Source organism: Odocoileus virginianus, chromosome 9 (assembly GCF_023699985.2).
Source record: "Odocoileus virginianus isolate 20LAN1187 ecotype Illinois chromosome 9, Ovbor_1.2, whole genome shotgun sequence".
In the NCBI taxonomy this organism is placed as follows: Eukaryota; Metazoa; Chordata; class Mammalia; order Artiodactyla; family Cervidae; genus Odocoileus; species Odocoileus virginianus.
This window is the reverse complement of record NC_069682.1, coordinates 66,325,929-66,340,633: the sequence shown is the minus strand read 5'-3', so window position 1 is coordinate 66,340,633 and position 14,705 is coordinate 66,325,929. Positions and strand designations below refer to the sequence as shown.

The 14,705-nt window shown below is 45.9% G+C and overlaps 1 protein-coding gene across 16 annotated transcripts in view; it reads left to right on the top strand.

The window, feature by feature from the left end:
* PTPRT (protein tyrosine phosphatase receptor type T) overlaps positions 1–14,705 on the top strand; it is a 1,083,381-nt gene that overhangs the window by 777,213 nt on the left and 291,463 nt on the right. The gene's annotated exons all lie outside the window — the stretch shown is intronic.

Here is a 14,705-nt window from a genome sequence, read left to right as displayed (position 1 = left end):
TAGTCACAAGACTGACAAAGTACAGCCCAGGATGTTAGCCTGGGTCATTTATTTCAAATCTGGTGGCTTTTCAAATGGATACCAAGGACTTGCAGCTGAGACCTGTTGGCATTTAGAGAACCTCTCTGTGCAGAGATGGCCTGTGGAACACCTGGGAATATGCTGGAAATGCAGACTCTCAGGCCTCATTCCAGGCCTGCCGGAGCGGAGGCTGGACTGGCTGCTTGTTCAAACTTACAAAGCACCGCCAGTGCCCACAAATCCATGGTGACACTTAAATGACACTTAATCCTTATATCCCATAGGAAATAGAGCAAATGGTGCTCTTCCCTCTTGGGTTGGGCAAGTGGTTGAGAGCCATGCATGTGAACTCAGACATGTGAGTGTGAACAGCAAGCTAGGATGGCAGCTTCCTTTCTGTGGGGACCAAGAGAAAGATGTGAGAGGCAGGCGTCTGCAGGGAGGCATGTGGAGCCGCCAGACAGGTATCAGAGGTGAATCTGAATTTGTAGCCTTTGTACATGAAGTTATGGAAGAATATTTGTTGGTATTTTAGATAAGCTGGTGGAAGTGATATGTGTGTGTGTGTGTGTGTGTGTGTGCATGCACACGCGTGTGCAGTGAGGAGTATAATGGGGGTCAGTAGACCAGCACCTGCCCAGGGGGAACCATGGCTTGAGCATCTCTTCCCCTTGGGAACGCTAGACTTGAATTCCAGTCCCTGAGGATTTCTGGCCATAGCTCATCCAGAGCTGCAGTGTGCCAGGAGCCCTGAGCTCATGGAGGGGGTCTCCTTGGCCGCCTCCTCCACACGTGGCTCTGCCCTGTGCCCGACGGTGTCACTCGTCACTGTTTCCAGCGAAGGCTGTTAAGCACAGGTGAGGAATGTTTACCATCAGTGCCCTTGGAATCTCTCTCTCCATGGCCTTGTGCTCAGTGAAATGCATGCTTTGCTGAGAAGGAAACACAGTGGTAAGAATGGCATTCATTCACAGTATCAAAGGAGGGCGGTAATTGCAAACCCAGCTCAGAGACAAGCAGCCGACAGCCTCGCTTCTTCCTTGCTCTGTATCTTCTCTTTACAGGGATTCAAACTATCACTGCTGTGTTCTTTCTCTGAGAAAGGAAAATACGATAATGTCACTGTCTGGTTTAATTCCCAAGCTGGTTGCCCACTGCTTCTGCACTAAAGCCTGAACCCCTTATCTTGCCTTCTGAGGCCCTTTACTGTTTAACCCCAACTCACCATGCTACCTCATTGGGCCTGCCATATCCTCCACTGCACAGAATTTCTCGGCATCCTTCGAACTCCCCGGCTTTTGTGACCCAGGATCTTTCCTCAGGTTGTTCTTGCTGTTTGGAATTCTTTGCCCCAGTCTGCTCTGAAGCTTCTACTCCTGTTTTGTGTCATAAGCAATGCCAACATCTAGCACCAAGGGCTTCCCAAGTGGCTCAGTGGGAAAGATTCTGCCTGCCACTGCATGAGACACAGGAGACATGGTTTGACCCCTGGGTTGTAAAGATCCCCTGGAGGCGGGCATGGCAACCCACTCCAGTATTCTTGCCTGAAGGATCCCAGGACAGAGGAGCCTGGCGGGCTACAGGCCGTGGATCGCAAAGAGGTGGACATGATTGAGTGACTGAGCATGCACGTATGTCCAACACCAAAGTTGGGCTCCTTACCCTGGTACCTCCTGACACTTGCCTTTAAGAAGGAGCTAGTGAAAGAGTGGGGTTCTCTGACTGGGGAGAGGGTTAGGGTTCCTTGTGAATTTCCCCCAGAAAGGCCACCAGGTTTGTGCCCAGCAGCACTTGGGCGTGTCTGTTCCAGACAGGCAGCTGGACTGTCTGGTGGACGCCACAGAACAAAAAACAAATCTACATAATGGAGCCATTGATCACTGTCACAACGTGCAACCAGCTGTGGCCTGGAGAGAATACATTTTCCGGAGAAGTTCTCCTGGGTAAAGAATATTCGTTGATATGAGGCTCTTAAGGGTTAGTCAGTGTGCAGAAGATTCTTTCCTGATGACATTTCGGAGATAGTTTTGCATGGAATCAACTTAAAAATGTCTCTCCGTCTGCTCTTGGAACTTGGGATTGCTGTTTCTTCCCTGGAGGGTGGTAGCATTTGCTCTCCCATCCGGCAAGCTCCTGTCTTTTCAGCCCCGTTCCTCACAGTTTTCTAGATGAACGGGCAATGCAATTCTCCCCATCCATTGTGATAGTTTGCTGTTGGCAAATGCCAGTATCTAGATTCGGAAATGACTTTAATTTGTATAGCTTTCACACTTTCTCCTTCAAAATATTTTGCCATCTTTACACTCTCCCTTGCTGCTTTATTTGTTGCTGCTGTTTGCTTTTTTGTTTAATTCTGGGTGCTTGCATTTTGAGAGCAATGTTGAATAGAGATCTGAGGAGCCACCATCCCACCTTCCATGGATCTGACTTTCATGGGACCGGCCTGACTCCTTCACCACCAAATGTGAAGTTGATTGTTCATCCCTCTAAACCCTCATCCTGATTTCCTTTTTTAGCATCTATCACTTACTTTAAAAAAATGTTTCTATTCCTCTGTTTCCTTGGCTACGGTCTGTCTCCTTCACTAGAAAGTAACCTCCATGTGAGCAGGCCCTTTGTTTTGCTCCTGTCGTATCCACTGGCACATGGAGGGTACACAGTAAAGGACTGTGCATCTAATACATGATTTTTCCCTTCACATTAGGCAAGCCTTCTTTCTTTCCTAGATTATAAAGGTATTGCTATTTCTATATAAATTGATATTGAATTTTATCAAATGCACGACATCTTTGAGGATGACCTTTAACCTATGGAAAAGATTAATGACTTTAGGAGAATCTTGATAGTATTAATTGTTGAATTTCTGGAATAGGTTCTTCTTGGTAGTAGTATATTATTCAAATATATATATATATATGTACATAGACACATATACACACATACACCTACATAATTACATGCTGGTCTGTAGATTTGGTTTGGTTATTGATTTGGTTTCGTTAAAGTCCTGCTCTCTGTCAGCCTCTGGTTTTACTAACTCCTTGAAGGAAGGCACCAGCTGTGAGATCAACCCACCAGCAATGTACAAAGCTGCCTCTTAACTCTCAGTCTCCCAAAACTCTGTCTTATCACCTTAGATTCTCCTTACAACTTAGAAACTAGATATGTATGTTTGCTTGTACTTCATTTCTAGTGAAATTGAATCTCATCTCCCCATTGATACATGCCTTTGTGAATTTCCAATTCATGTCATTTATTACTTGTTTCCTGTTCACATGTTCATCCTTTTATTGATCTGTAGGAACGTTTTCTATATTAAGGATATTGATTTTCTCTCCCATATCTATTTATATAGTTCCCATTTTGTTATTTCTTTTCCAATAGTATTGATTAAAATCTCTTAATAGTAGATTTTAACATTTTTAAAAACCTGATTTTAAACTCTCTCTCTCTTTTTTAAGGGCCATTTTCTAACACTTATGTGCATATTTAAAAAGTCCAGACCAGAGATCAAATAACTAGACACTTTTATTTACTTCTAATTAGCTTATGATTTCATTTATTTTACATGTGACTAGTTAATTGAAGATGATTTCTCCTTGTCCACAGATCACACCCAGCCTTCTCCCTGAATCTCAAAGCACAGCAAACCCGGCCTCTGGAAGGTTTATTAGGGAAAATAAATTGGTGCTGTGAGTGAGACAGAAGGGGCAGGGCTTTCCCTTCGAACAGGGTGCTCTGTGCTGAGGGCACCCTGCAGGGTTTCCCCGGGGCAGGACAGAGGTCGCATCTCCCATGAGGTCGTCACGTTCTCGTTCAAATGTGATGAACTGGGGTGAGGCAAATGAGGTCCCCAGAGCACAGAATTTAAGGAGGGGCTTACTCTGGTGTGCAGACTTGCAATAGCTTTCAGTTCTGCTCCCTGGGCTGTTCCTTGTCTCCTTATATCCCACCCCCAACCCCACTGCCAAGCTCTGTGCAAGAGCAGCTCGCCAAGCTGGAGCCCCAGCCTCTCCTCACCACCCCCAAGGCCCCCCCGTCCCCAGCCCAGAGTCCTCCTGGGTCCTGAGCGACTCATGTTGCCAGCTGGCCCTGCTGTCTTCCTTGGCCTGCAGCTCCATGCGTCACAGGTTTCAGGAAAGCTGTAGAGCAGTGCCATGAGCCCCGAGCCTGGAGTCAAATGGTGTTCGTGTGAGATCTGATCTCTCACCTCCTGACACTCTGCCCCTTGGTGTCACATCCATTCTGCTGGCCACCCGGAACCACGGTCAGGGTCAAGTTTGATCTGTACTTTGCAAATGGCAAAGCTCTGTACATATGTCCATAATTTCTGTTATAGCTCCAGCAAATTAATATTGGCATCAGCAGGTTCACTTCACATCAGAGGCTGCTGCCTCTGGCCAGTATTTGAAGCATTGACACAGCAGAGAGGTCATTTGAGGATGTGAAAATCAAAAAGTAGTGAATTCTGTTCCCACTGAGAGTTCCTGTCAATGGCAGAATCCTGCAAGTTTGTAAGTGAAAATCTAAATATTTAGAAAGCCTAAGCCCCTGCCTGAAAATAAGGATTAAAAATGAATATTTATGAGCTAATAGTTCTATAATTCTGTCCTCAAATGTTTCCTTCAGTGACACATACAAGCCTCCTGTCACCTGTTCTTTGGGCAGGAGCCAGAGCCCTGCTGGGCAGCGTATCAGTAGCTCTGTGACCTAAATGAAGTCACTCACCTTCTCTGAGTCTGTCTCCTCAGCAGTGAGTTAAACAAGTCATACTTATCTCACAGTGTTCCTCTGCAAATTAAACACTACAGTGTATACCCAGGAGCCTAGCAAAGCATCAGGCACCCAGTAGGTGCTCAAAACAGTGTTTTCTGCCTTGGCTGGGATCACTGACATTTTCTCTTACCAGAACTTGTCTAAAGATTTAGTGTTTTGTTTTTCCAGTTTTCTTTCTGTTTGTGTGGTAAAATACACATAACAAAAGGTACCGTACTCTCTTAACCATTTTTACATGTACAGTTCATTGGTTGAATACATTTCCAGTGTTGTACAACCATCACCACCATCCATCTCTGGAACGCTTCTCATCTTGGGAAACTGAAACTCTGTACCTGTTAAATGATAACTCTCCATGCCCCTCACCCCCTGGCCCTGCCTTTCTTCTTTCTGTGTCTATGAATTTGACTGATCTAGGAACCTCACATGAATGATTTCATACAGTATTTATCTTTTGTGACTGGCCAAGAAAGTTAGCATCATGTCCTCAGAATTCATCCATGTTATAGCATGTGTCAGAAATTCCTTCCTTTTTACAGCTGAATTATGATCCATTCCGTGTATAGACCACATTTTGCTTATCCATTCATTCATCAATGGACACAAATTGCTTCCACATAGATTTCTTTTTTTTTTTTTTTAATATTCTGTTTTGGTGTACTCTAAATTAAATGAAGGGCCTTTAATCAAAATTGAGCAGAGCCTCTCTTCTTTTTACCAGAATTCCTGACTTCCTGTCTCTCTGCAGTCCAGAATTCCTGTTTCCTGCCCAACTTCTCTTGCTGATCTGTCTTTGTTTACCTTTCTTCAGTTGGGAACACAGCCACGATCCAAGGGGGGGCTTCTCATCTTTGAAGGTTGGGCTCACTATTCCTTCATTAGGTTTTGGATTCATAGGGAAATAAAGGAACTTTGGAGCCTCCTGATCCCAGGTCTCAACTATCTGTATCTCTTCCTTCAAAAGCCTGAAGACAGACTGCATCATGATCCTAGGAGTAGGGCAGGCTTGCCAAAAATGCTCGTGCCCTGGCCACATTCTAGACACTTACTTGGAACCTCAGCCTTGACCACCCCATCTGATCTTTCCAGGTTGATCGTGATCTTGCCTTCTGATTCACCCAGGCAGGGTTTGGAAGACTCAAACCCAACAACTCATCTCAAGAGAGCTGTCAACACCTTCCTCGATGAAAGGACTGACTCTGGAACTTACGAGTCAGTGTGATTAAGGCTCCTGACTCTCTTTCTCTTGAACCATCGGCTGGGCTAGAACTTCAAGAACTGGGCTTGGCAGTTTGGGGCTGGTAGACAAAGCTAGGCACAGAAAATTGAGGCTTATTCATTCATTCACTGTCTGTTTATCGAGGGTCCATTCTATGCCCATGTGCTATTTCCACTGTCACAGGTGCAGCACATATGATCCCTGTTTGCTTATTACCTAGAGTCTGGTTGGAGTGGCGGGCATTAATCAGGCTAACAAGTGTGAAGTTGCATGTGTAAGATGGGCTTCGAGGATTTGCTTCCAGCTTTAGGGGAGGATTTGAAGTAGAGTGTCAGCTGCTTTTTCTTGGTATACTCTCTGCACATGGTAGCTTGGCTGTAGATGTTTAGGGTGCACAGTAAGTCCCCTGCATATGAGCTTCAAGTTGGAAACTTTCAAAGCTGCAAATGTGCATGCCAGCCCCTGTATGCCAGCTGTTGTCCTGTACTATCCACTTTTCCAGGTACTGTACTGTAAGATTCAAAGTGTTTTCATTACTTTCTGTGTTTTCCTTTTTTTTCTACATATGTATTATTTGTGACAAGTATTGTAAACCTATTACAATACAGTACTATATAGCCAATTGTGTTAGTTGGGTACCTAGAGTAACTTTGCTGGACTTCTGAAAAAACTGGACTTGCGAACGCACTCTCTGAACAGAACTCGTTCATTTGTAGCGGACTTACTATAGTGGAAAGGTGGTAGAATAAGCTATGTGAAACATAAGACTGAGTCATCAGTGCTTAGACCCTGAGTCACCAAGAAAACGTTGCCTGGTGGGGTATCCTTTTAATGTCCTTACTCCTTCACTGCCCAGTGGCACAGCGCTGTGGAGAGGGAACAGCCTGGCCACAAGCCCTCAGCTGGTAAATGCAGGGCATGGCCTGTAGGGAGAAGGCTAGTGTGGTCCAAGTGTAAGGTCACAGGGGGCATGTGATCGTTGAAATGCAAGGGAGTGACAATAACAACAGACCATGCCAGAATGTGGGCCATGGTGTAGATAGTTGTTTTATCCTAAGAGCAACGCAACACCACTGATGGACTTTAACAATTTTCACAATAATTTTAGGGGATGCCTTTAATGAGTGCTCACTCTGTCCCAGACACTGTTCAAAGGGCTTTACAGCACTATCTCAGTGATTTCCTCAGTCAGACCTTGAGATGGGTAGTACATGATCCCCATTTAACAGATGAGGAAATTGAGGTTCCAAGAAGCTAAGCAACTTGTCCAGAGTCTCACAGCTGTCCAGAGTCTCACAGCTAGTAGGTGGCAGAGCCCGCCTTCTTAACCACCGCTGGAAGCTGACTCCTGCTATGAGAAGGGGTGAGTAGGTGCTAGTGTGGTTTTGGGGAATAGCAGGAGAAACCCCACCCCATGAGGGAATGCCCAGTCCTCTGCCTTGGACCTGGCCAGGCAGGGAAATCTGGCGTGCCTGTGTACACATGTGGGTCAAGGGGAAGACCTGACACCTGGCCCAGGTGTCAGCCCTGCCACGGGCCCTTCTCTGGAGCTGGTGCCTGAGAACTCTGACAAGTCAGAGATGCTCTTACTGGCTGTTTCTTGGGCAGTTTCCCCCGGGCGATTATACAACAGTTAAGTGAAGGCACCAACATTCAGTTTTGTCTCCTGGACCAGCTGTGCTGCCTTGGGGAACACAGTTGCCTCCTTGCACTAATATGGTTTTGGAGTCTGCACTTTGGGTGAATTCATGGCTCATAGAGGTTGGGTGCGGGACTTGGGATGGGGAAGAGTGGGCCATGGACTCTGATTGAGGAGAGGTCACAGAAGCAGCCGCTGAGCTACAGGAGCCAATATCTTTGGGCTGTTCACTGAAGAAAGAGCAAGGTAAGGATAGAACATCTAAATGAACTGATTATTTAGATGAGATCTTCTCATCAGGGAGATATAATTTTAAGGAACCAAAGTCATCAAAATAGTTCAGATGGGCTTTACAGACAATCCTGGGCAGTGGATGAGAAATGGTTTGGTGTCCTGGATGTGAAATTGGACTCTTTCTTTGGAGGAAAAAAATCTGAGCCCCTCAATTATTTGTCATTGAAGGAAAGAGCAGACCCAGAGATGCAGTAACTGGGGGAGGGCTCCCCACCCCACACTGGTTATAGGCAGCCCACACCAGTATGGTGGAGCCATTCCATCAGCCTACTCGAGCCTGACAATGAACCCAGCAATATGGTGATAAGAGGAGAAGCCAGACTGAACAAGTCTCCCTGAGAGAGTTTCCTTGTTTATATTCAGAGCACTTCAGAGAATATTTCAGTTGCTGTTACTTTAGCAAATATCTTCCATGCAAACTTCAATATCTTTCAATGAAGAAGCCTTCATCCAAATCAATGGAGTGATTCTTTCCACCTCCCACATGAAACACCGTGCCTTGTAGTAGCATGCCTTGTACATGCTGCAGAGAGTGTCTCTAAGTTGCTTCTTCACATTTGAAGGGTTTGTGGGCTCTGCATCTTAATGGGATGCCAGGAGTGGACCTTGTGAAGAGTTTGTGCTGCCTTAAATATTAGCCCAGCAGGATGCCTTGTCGCTGAAGCTCCACCAGGTCCCAGGCACTAATCCCTCTACTTAAAGAGCAGTGGGTCTCAACCTTTCAGGCTCCATGGGAGGCTAAAACTAAAGACCTGCCAAAGCTTTGGGGTCAGTGCTTTCAGAGAGCAATGCTTGTAATAACCTTGGACGTCTTTAAGTCAGCTCCACATTCTTGAGGTTCAGCTCGAGACTGGCCATGCCTGGTTAGCAGTGGCATCTTCCTAGATTCCTCCTTAACACCCTGGATTTGCGTTCTTGTTTCCTGCCCAGGCCTAGTTCACATCCCCTGTTGTCCCCTGACTTACCCAGCTGGGGCCCTGGCAGGAAGCCTGCTGGGGGGTTATTGCATCAGGCAGCTGACATGGAGGCAGGATCCAGGGGCTGGGCTCCACAGCCCCTTATGATCTCAGAGGACAGGGAGGGTGGGACCAAGGCATCAACCTATGCTCACAGGTGCCCAGGGCCCAGAGCATTGGCACGGAGTCATGGGCTCTGCGTCTCTGGCTTGAGTTAGAACAGTCATTAAATCACCTTTGCAGACAAAGAATCAGTCAGTCCAGTGAACCAGTCCTCACCTCCCGATGTGTCTCAGGGCCTGATTCCTGATCTGACGCTGCTCATGACTCACAGTGGCCCCCACCCAAATTCATGTCCATTGAGTTGGTGATCCTATCTAACCATCTCATCCACTGTTGCCCCCTTCTCCTTTGGCCTTCAGTCTTTCCCAGCATCAGAGTCTTTTCTAGTGAGTCTTTCCCTCTTCACATCAGGCGGCCAAAGTATTGGAGCTTCATCAGTCCTTCCAATAAATATTCAGGGTTGATTTCCTTTAGGATTGACTGGTTTGGTATCCTTGCTGTCCAAGAGACTCTCGAGTCATCTTCAGCACCACAGTTTAGAAATATCTATTCTTTGGCACTCAGCCTTTATGGTCCAACTCTGACATCCATACATGACTGTTCAGAGAACCAGAGCTTTGAATAGACGGATCTATATCTATAAAGAAACACAAGAATCCTAGACTTTACTGTGAGGCAAAAGAAAGACAGAATCCCAGAGCCAATTTCCCTTGCAGCCTGTAGAAGTTTGGTGTTTCTCTACAGTGAATACGTAATAAGGCATGGCTCTGGAAGACCAGGAAATCAGATATCCACCATGTAGTGTTTACTCTGCCAGTCCCAGCTGAGGACATCAAGTCTTTCAATAAGCCCCACTCACATGTGCCATGTTGACTCAATGAAATTAGAGGAAGAGCAGGGTCAATAAGAGGGACTGAGGTCCCTGCGTCCAGAGGCATTCTAGATGATTCTGCAGTGACCCCTGGCATTGCCTCTAGGGCATCTGTCACTCAGGTGAGACAGAAGGAAGAACTAGGTAGAGATGGTTGTTGGTGGTAAGTTAGAACTCCTTTGCAGAGGTGGATCCTAGTGGCTGCTGGGAAGAAAGAAGGCCTCAGCGTCTCCAGGGAGCTGGGGCACCAGATCTATATCTTTATCTGCAGAGGCATGGTCTTTTAGAAATGGAAGAAGCCACCATAGCCCACACTTAGCAAACTGTCAGTTCTGGAGTAGACTGCAGAGGTGGAGTGGTGGTGGCGGGTGGGACGTGTGGCAGGTGTCTCTGCAGAGATAGCCTGCGTGCCCCCCCCCGCCAGTGAGCATCCAGGGGAGGGAGAGGAATCCCGAGCCAGGTGTCCTTCAGGGCTGTTGTCTTTGTCTTGCCCTTCAGTGTCAGTTCAGTGTCTGGTAGGGGAGGGAAGGCATTGAAACCATGCTCCACAAGGTCCTGCTGCCTGCAGGCTGAAGGACAGCATCCGCCTCTCAGCTTGGTGGAGTCCCCTCCAGCAGGACGAGAGGACCTGGCAGATAGCACACAGCTTGGAGCTGCCTGAAGGAGGCAGCCTAACTCCTGGGCAGCACTCCCCACATGGAAGGGAACAAGGAATTGGAAGCACCAGTTCAATTTTTAGCATCAGTGTCACTCTCCACGCTACTCAGTGCATTCCCACCAAACCTGCCTCATTTTTTCCACTCATGAATCCTCATTTTATAGCTAGGAACCCAAAGCTCAGGTTTGTTCCTACTTATTCCAAACCATGCGTTCTTAATAAGGGTGCTTCACCCCAAAAGGTGAAACTTTATTCTCGGGGTGGGGATGGTGAAAAAAATCCTCCTCATCATGTGCATATACCTAGTACTTGTACCAAAACAGCTCTGCAGATAAGTGTAGAGTCCATATACAGCTACACAGCATACCTATTGAATTAAAATTTCATGGGGGAAATTTTACTCGTGACACTTGACTGTTGAGTACGTAATCTGTGATTAGTCCAAATCAAAATGTGTAGGAAGTATAAACACTGGGTTTCAACTAGTAGGAAAACAGAATATAAAATATCTCATTAATGATTATGTGTTAATCACGTGTTAAAATAATAACCTTTGAATATGTTAGGATAATAAGTAAAATATATTATTAAAATTTATATCACCTGTATCTTAATTTTTTTTAACATGGCTCTTAGGAAATATAAGATTACAAATGTGGCTCACATTCTATTTCCAGTGGGTTGGTCTGCTCCAGACAACCATCTGTTAAGAGGAAGCATCAGGGTTTGCACCCAGGTTTTCTGATTCCCTCCCAAACTGTTTTGTGATCCCACAGCTGCCTCCTCAGAGAGGATCTACCTGCTATGTGACCCTAGATGTACCTCTTAACCTCTCTGGGCCTTAGTTTCTCATGTTTGTAAATGGAAAAGCTCCTTCTAGCTCTGAGGTTCTATTCTGGACCCAGCTGGGGGCTTGGGGTCACCACAGAATAGAGGGTGTGGGCTCCAACATGACGCATGTTACCAAAAAGCACAGTCCCATAAATAGCAGTGTCACCTGCTCTCTGTCTACTACTGAGGAAATACAACATGGGCAAGATTAAGATTAGCACAGGAGCTTTTCATCTGGGACCAACAGAAGAGAGTATTGGAATAAATCATTGTTTTAACCGAAAAGGGAGAAAAACAAAAGCTTTCATCTCTTGTGGAAAGGAGGAGATGTAATCGCAAAAAATGGACTTTCACAAACCTTACCTTAATAATAGGGGCTAATATAACATCTTACAACTGCTGTTCTGCTAGTTGGAACTGATGCTTAGTTCTCCAGTATGCCCTCTCTTTTTATCCCTCTTTCCTAATGCCCAGTTTAGGGGAAATGGAAGGTGGGGAAAAAATCAATTATATTTTAATTTCATGAGAAAAATGCTGAATGAAAGAAAAATGTGATGGAGTGAAACTTCAGTCTTCAGCACCTTGCTGACCAAGAATGTGTGATTATGTGATCCATGGATTGATCCAAGGAAAGGCTGCTCAAGGTCTGCCCCCTACTTTCACCTTCTGAGGAGGCGGGAAGTTCCAAGCTGGAAGGACAAATGCCCTGGGGGGCTTAGAAAGTTCAGTGAGGCAGCGGCCCTGGTCTCCCTCAAGTCTCCAAATTTATCTCCACCCCAGCTCTCCTTAACTTTGGTGTCCCTGTCCCCAGCTCTCTCCCTGTCCTTCCAAACTCCAGGTGTGTCCTCTCATTCCAGCTGCTTTTGCCAGACAGGTTTCCCACAGCACTTTCTGTCTCCCAGCCCCTGGACTCAAGACTAGCCACTGGTCGTGGGGAGAGCAGAGCCCTGAGGTTAAGCAGATAGACTCTAGGTTCCCACCGCTTGAGTTCCAGGTCTGGTGCTGCCACAACCGGCTGGGAGAACCCTGCAAAGCCGCTTATTGTCCCCCAGGCCTTGGTTTCTTCATCTGTAAAATGGGAATAATAATGTACTGAGGAACTTACGGTGATTAGATGAGTCATTCATGGTCAGTGCTGGGCATGGCTCCTGGCAGAGTTGAATGCCAGCAAATATTAACTCATATTGTTGTTATTGCAGTGAATTTCTACAAGGAAGTAAGAAGCAGAGGGTTGAGCCTTTGAATTATGACCTGTAGTTTCATGATTTCAGACTAGCCAATCAATGCAACTTAGCACACATTTATTTTTGCTCTTCCATTTCTAAAACATTTAATTTTATTTTTTGGATTAACTTTTATTGGAGCACAGTTAACGTACAATGCCGTGCTAGTTTCTGCTGTATAGCAAAGTGGGTCAGTTATAGAAACACATATATCCACTTTTCTTTAGATTCTTTTCCCATGTAGGTCATTACAGAGTACTGAGCAGAGTTCCCTATGCGCTACAGCAGGTTCTTAATAGATGTTTGTTTTATATACAGTAGTGTGTCTATATCAATCCCGATCTCCCGACTTATCCCCCTCCCCCTCCCCTTGGTGACCATAAGCTTGTTTTCTTTTAAAACAGTTAATTTTAAAATACTTCAGACTTACTGTGTAGTCACAAAATTAGTACAGTTACCATATACCCATCACCCAGCTTCCCCTAATGTTAGTATCACGCATAGCCACAGTGGAATGACTGAAACCAGGAGATTAACACTGATCAGCACGTTAAACTACAGTCTGATGAATACTGTGATCTACAGACCTTATTTAGGTTTTACTTTGTTTTCCCACTGTGGTCCTTTTTCCAATTCAGGATTCTACATTGATTGTAGTTGTTATTATGCCTTCATTTCCCTGTAGTCTTTGTCTTTTGTGATGGCGCTTTTTAAGACTTCTGGTCAATCATTGTGTAGACTGTCTTTTGATTCAAGTTACACTTTTTTTTTTTTTTTTTGGCGAAGCTATAGCATAAGCACTGTGCCTTTCTCAGAGGCTCTTATCAGGAGACACCTGATTTCTCATTTCTCATTACTGGAGTCATTAACTTTGATTTCTTGGTTAAGAAGGTAGCATGTATCTATTGAGCATCTATTAATACTGTGTTTCCTTTTGGGGCTCCAAAGTGAGTAAAACAGTATCCATACTCTTAAGAAACTGTCAAGTCTATTGGACAAATGATGTTCTAGTTATTATTGCCATGTGACAGACCACCCCCAAATTTAGTGGTGTAAAACAACAACCTTAAAATACTCAAAGGTTCTGTGGGTCAGGAAATTGAAAAAGCATGGCTTGTTTCAACCTCACAACATCTCAGGGCTCAGCAAAGAAGACGGAAATGGCCAGGAGTGACTAAGACAGCTGAGAACTGGAGTCATCCGGAGACTTGCTCACTCACCATTCAGGCGCCCAGACTCTGGGACTCAAAGACTGGATTCAGCTGGGCCATTGAACAAAGCATCTACATGGTCTCTTCAAATGTATTGTGCTTCCTCACAGCATGGCCGTCCAGGGGCTTAGACTTCCTACTCAGCAGCTTAGAGGCTGTAGACGTGAGTGACCCCTGTGAACAAGTCAGAAGCTGCGTTGCCTTTTATGACCCAGTCTCAGAGGCCACACAGCACTATTCTATTGGTCAAGTGGTCATAAGTCCTCCTGGACTCAAGGGGGCTGACATAATCTCTACCTTTTGATGGGAGGGCTGTCCAAAGTTGTGTGGCCACTTTTAAAAAGCTCCCAGAATAGGAAAGTAGTGAAGGGCCTTTCTACTTACACGGATATGGATACAGACCCAAGAGGACAAGAACTTCAGCAACTTGGGCCACATTAATTATTAAACACAAAATTTTATGGAGTGCCTACTGTGTGCCAGACAGGCGTGGACCCAGCTGCAGGGTTGCTGCCAAGCCCCTCTGTAGGGAGACAGGCCCAGGCAGTGGGGGCCACAGCAGAGCCTGGGGGCTGAGGCTTGCCGATACCCACGGCAGGTCGTCCCCCTGGCAGCAGGTCACATGTGCACATGCGCAGAGGGCTGAGGGCAAGTTGAGCTCAAGGTGGGAAATGCTAGATTTGGCATCAGAATGACTTCATTTCAAACCCAGCTATGTCACATTCTGAGTTTGCTACATTTGCTTCCTTCAGTTCAGTTCAGTCGCTCAGTCGTGTCCGCCTCTTTGCGACCCCATGAACCGCAGCACGCCAGGCCTCCCTGTCCATCACCAACTCCCGGAGTTTACTCAAACTCATGTCCATTGAGTTGGTGATGCCATCCAGCCACCTCATCCTCTGTCATCCCCTTCTCCTCCTGCCTTCAATCCCTCCCAGCATCAGGG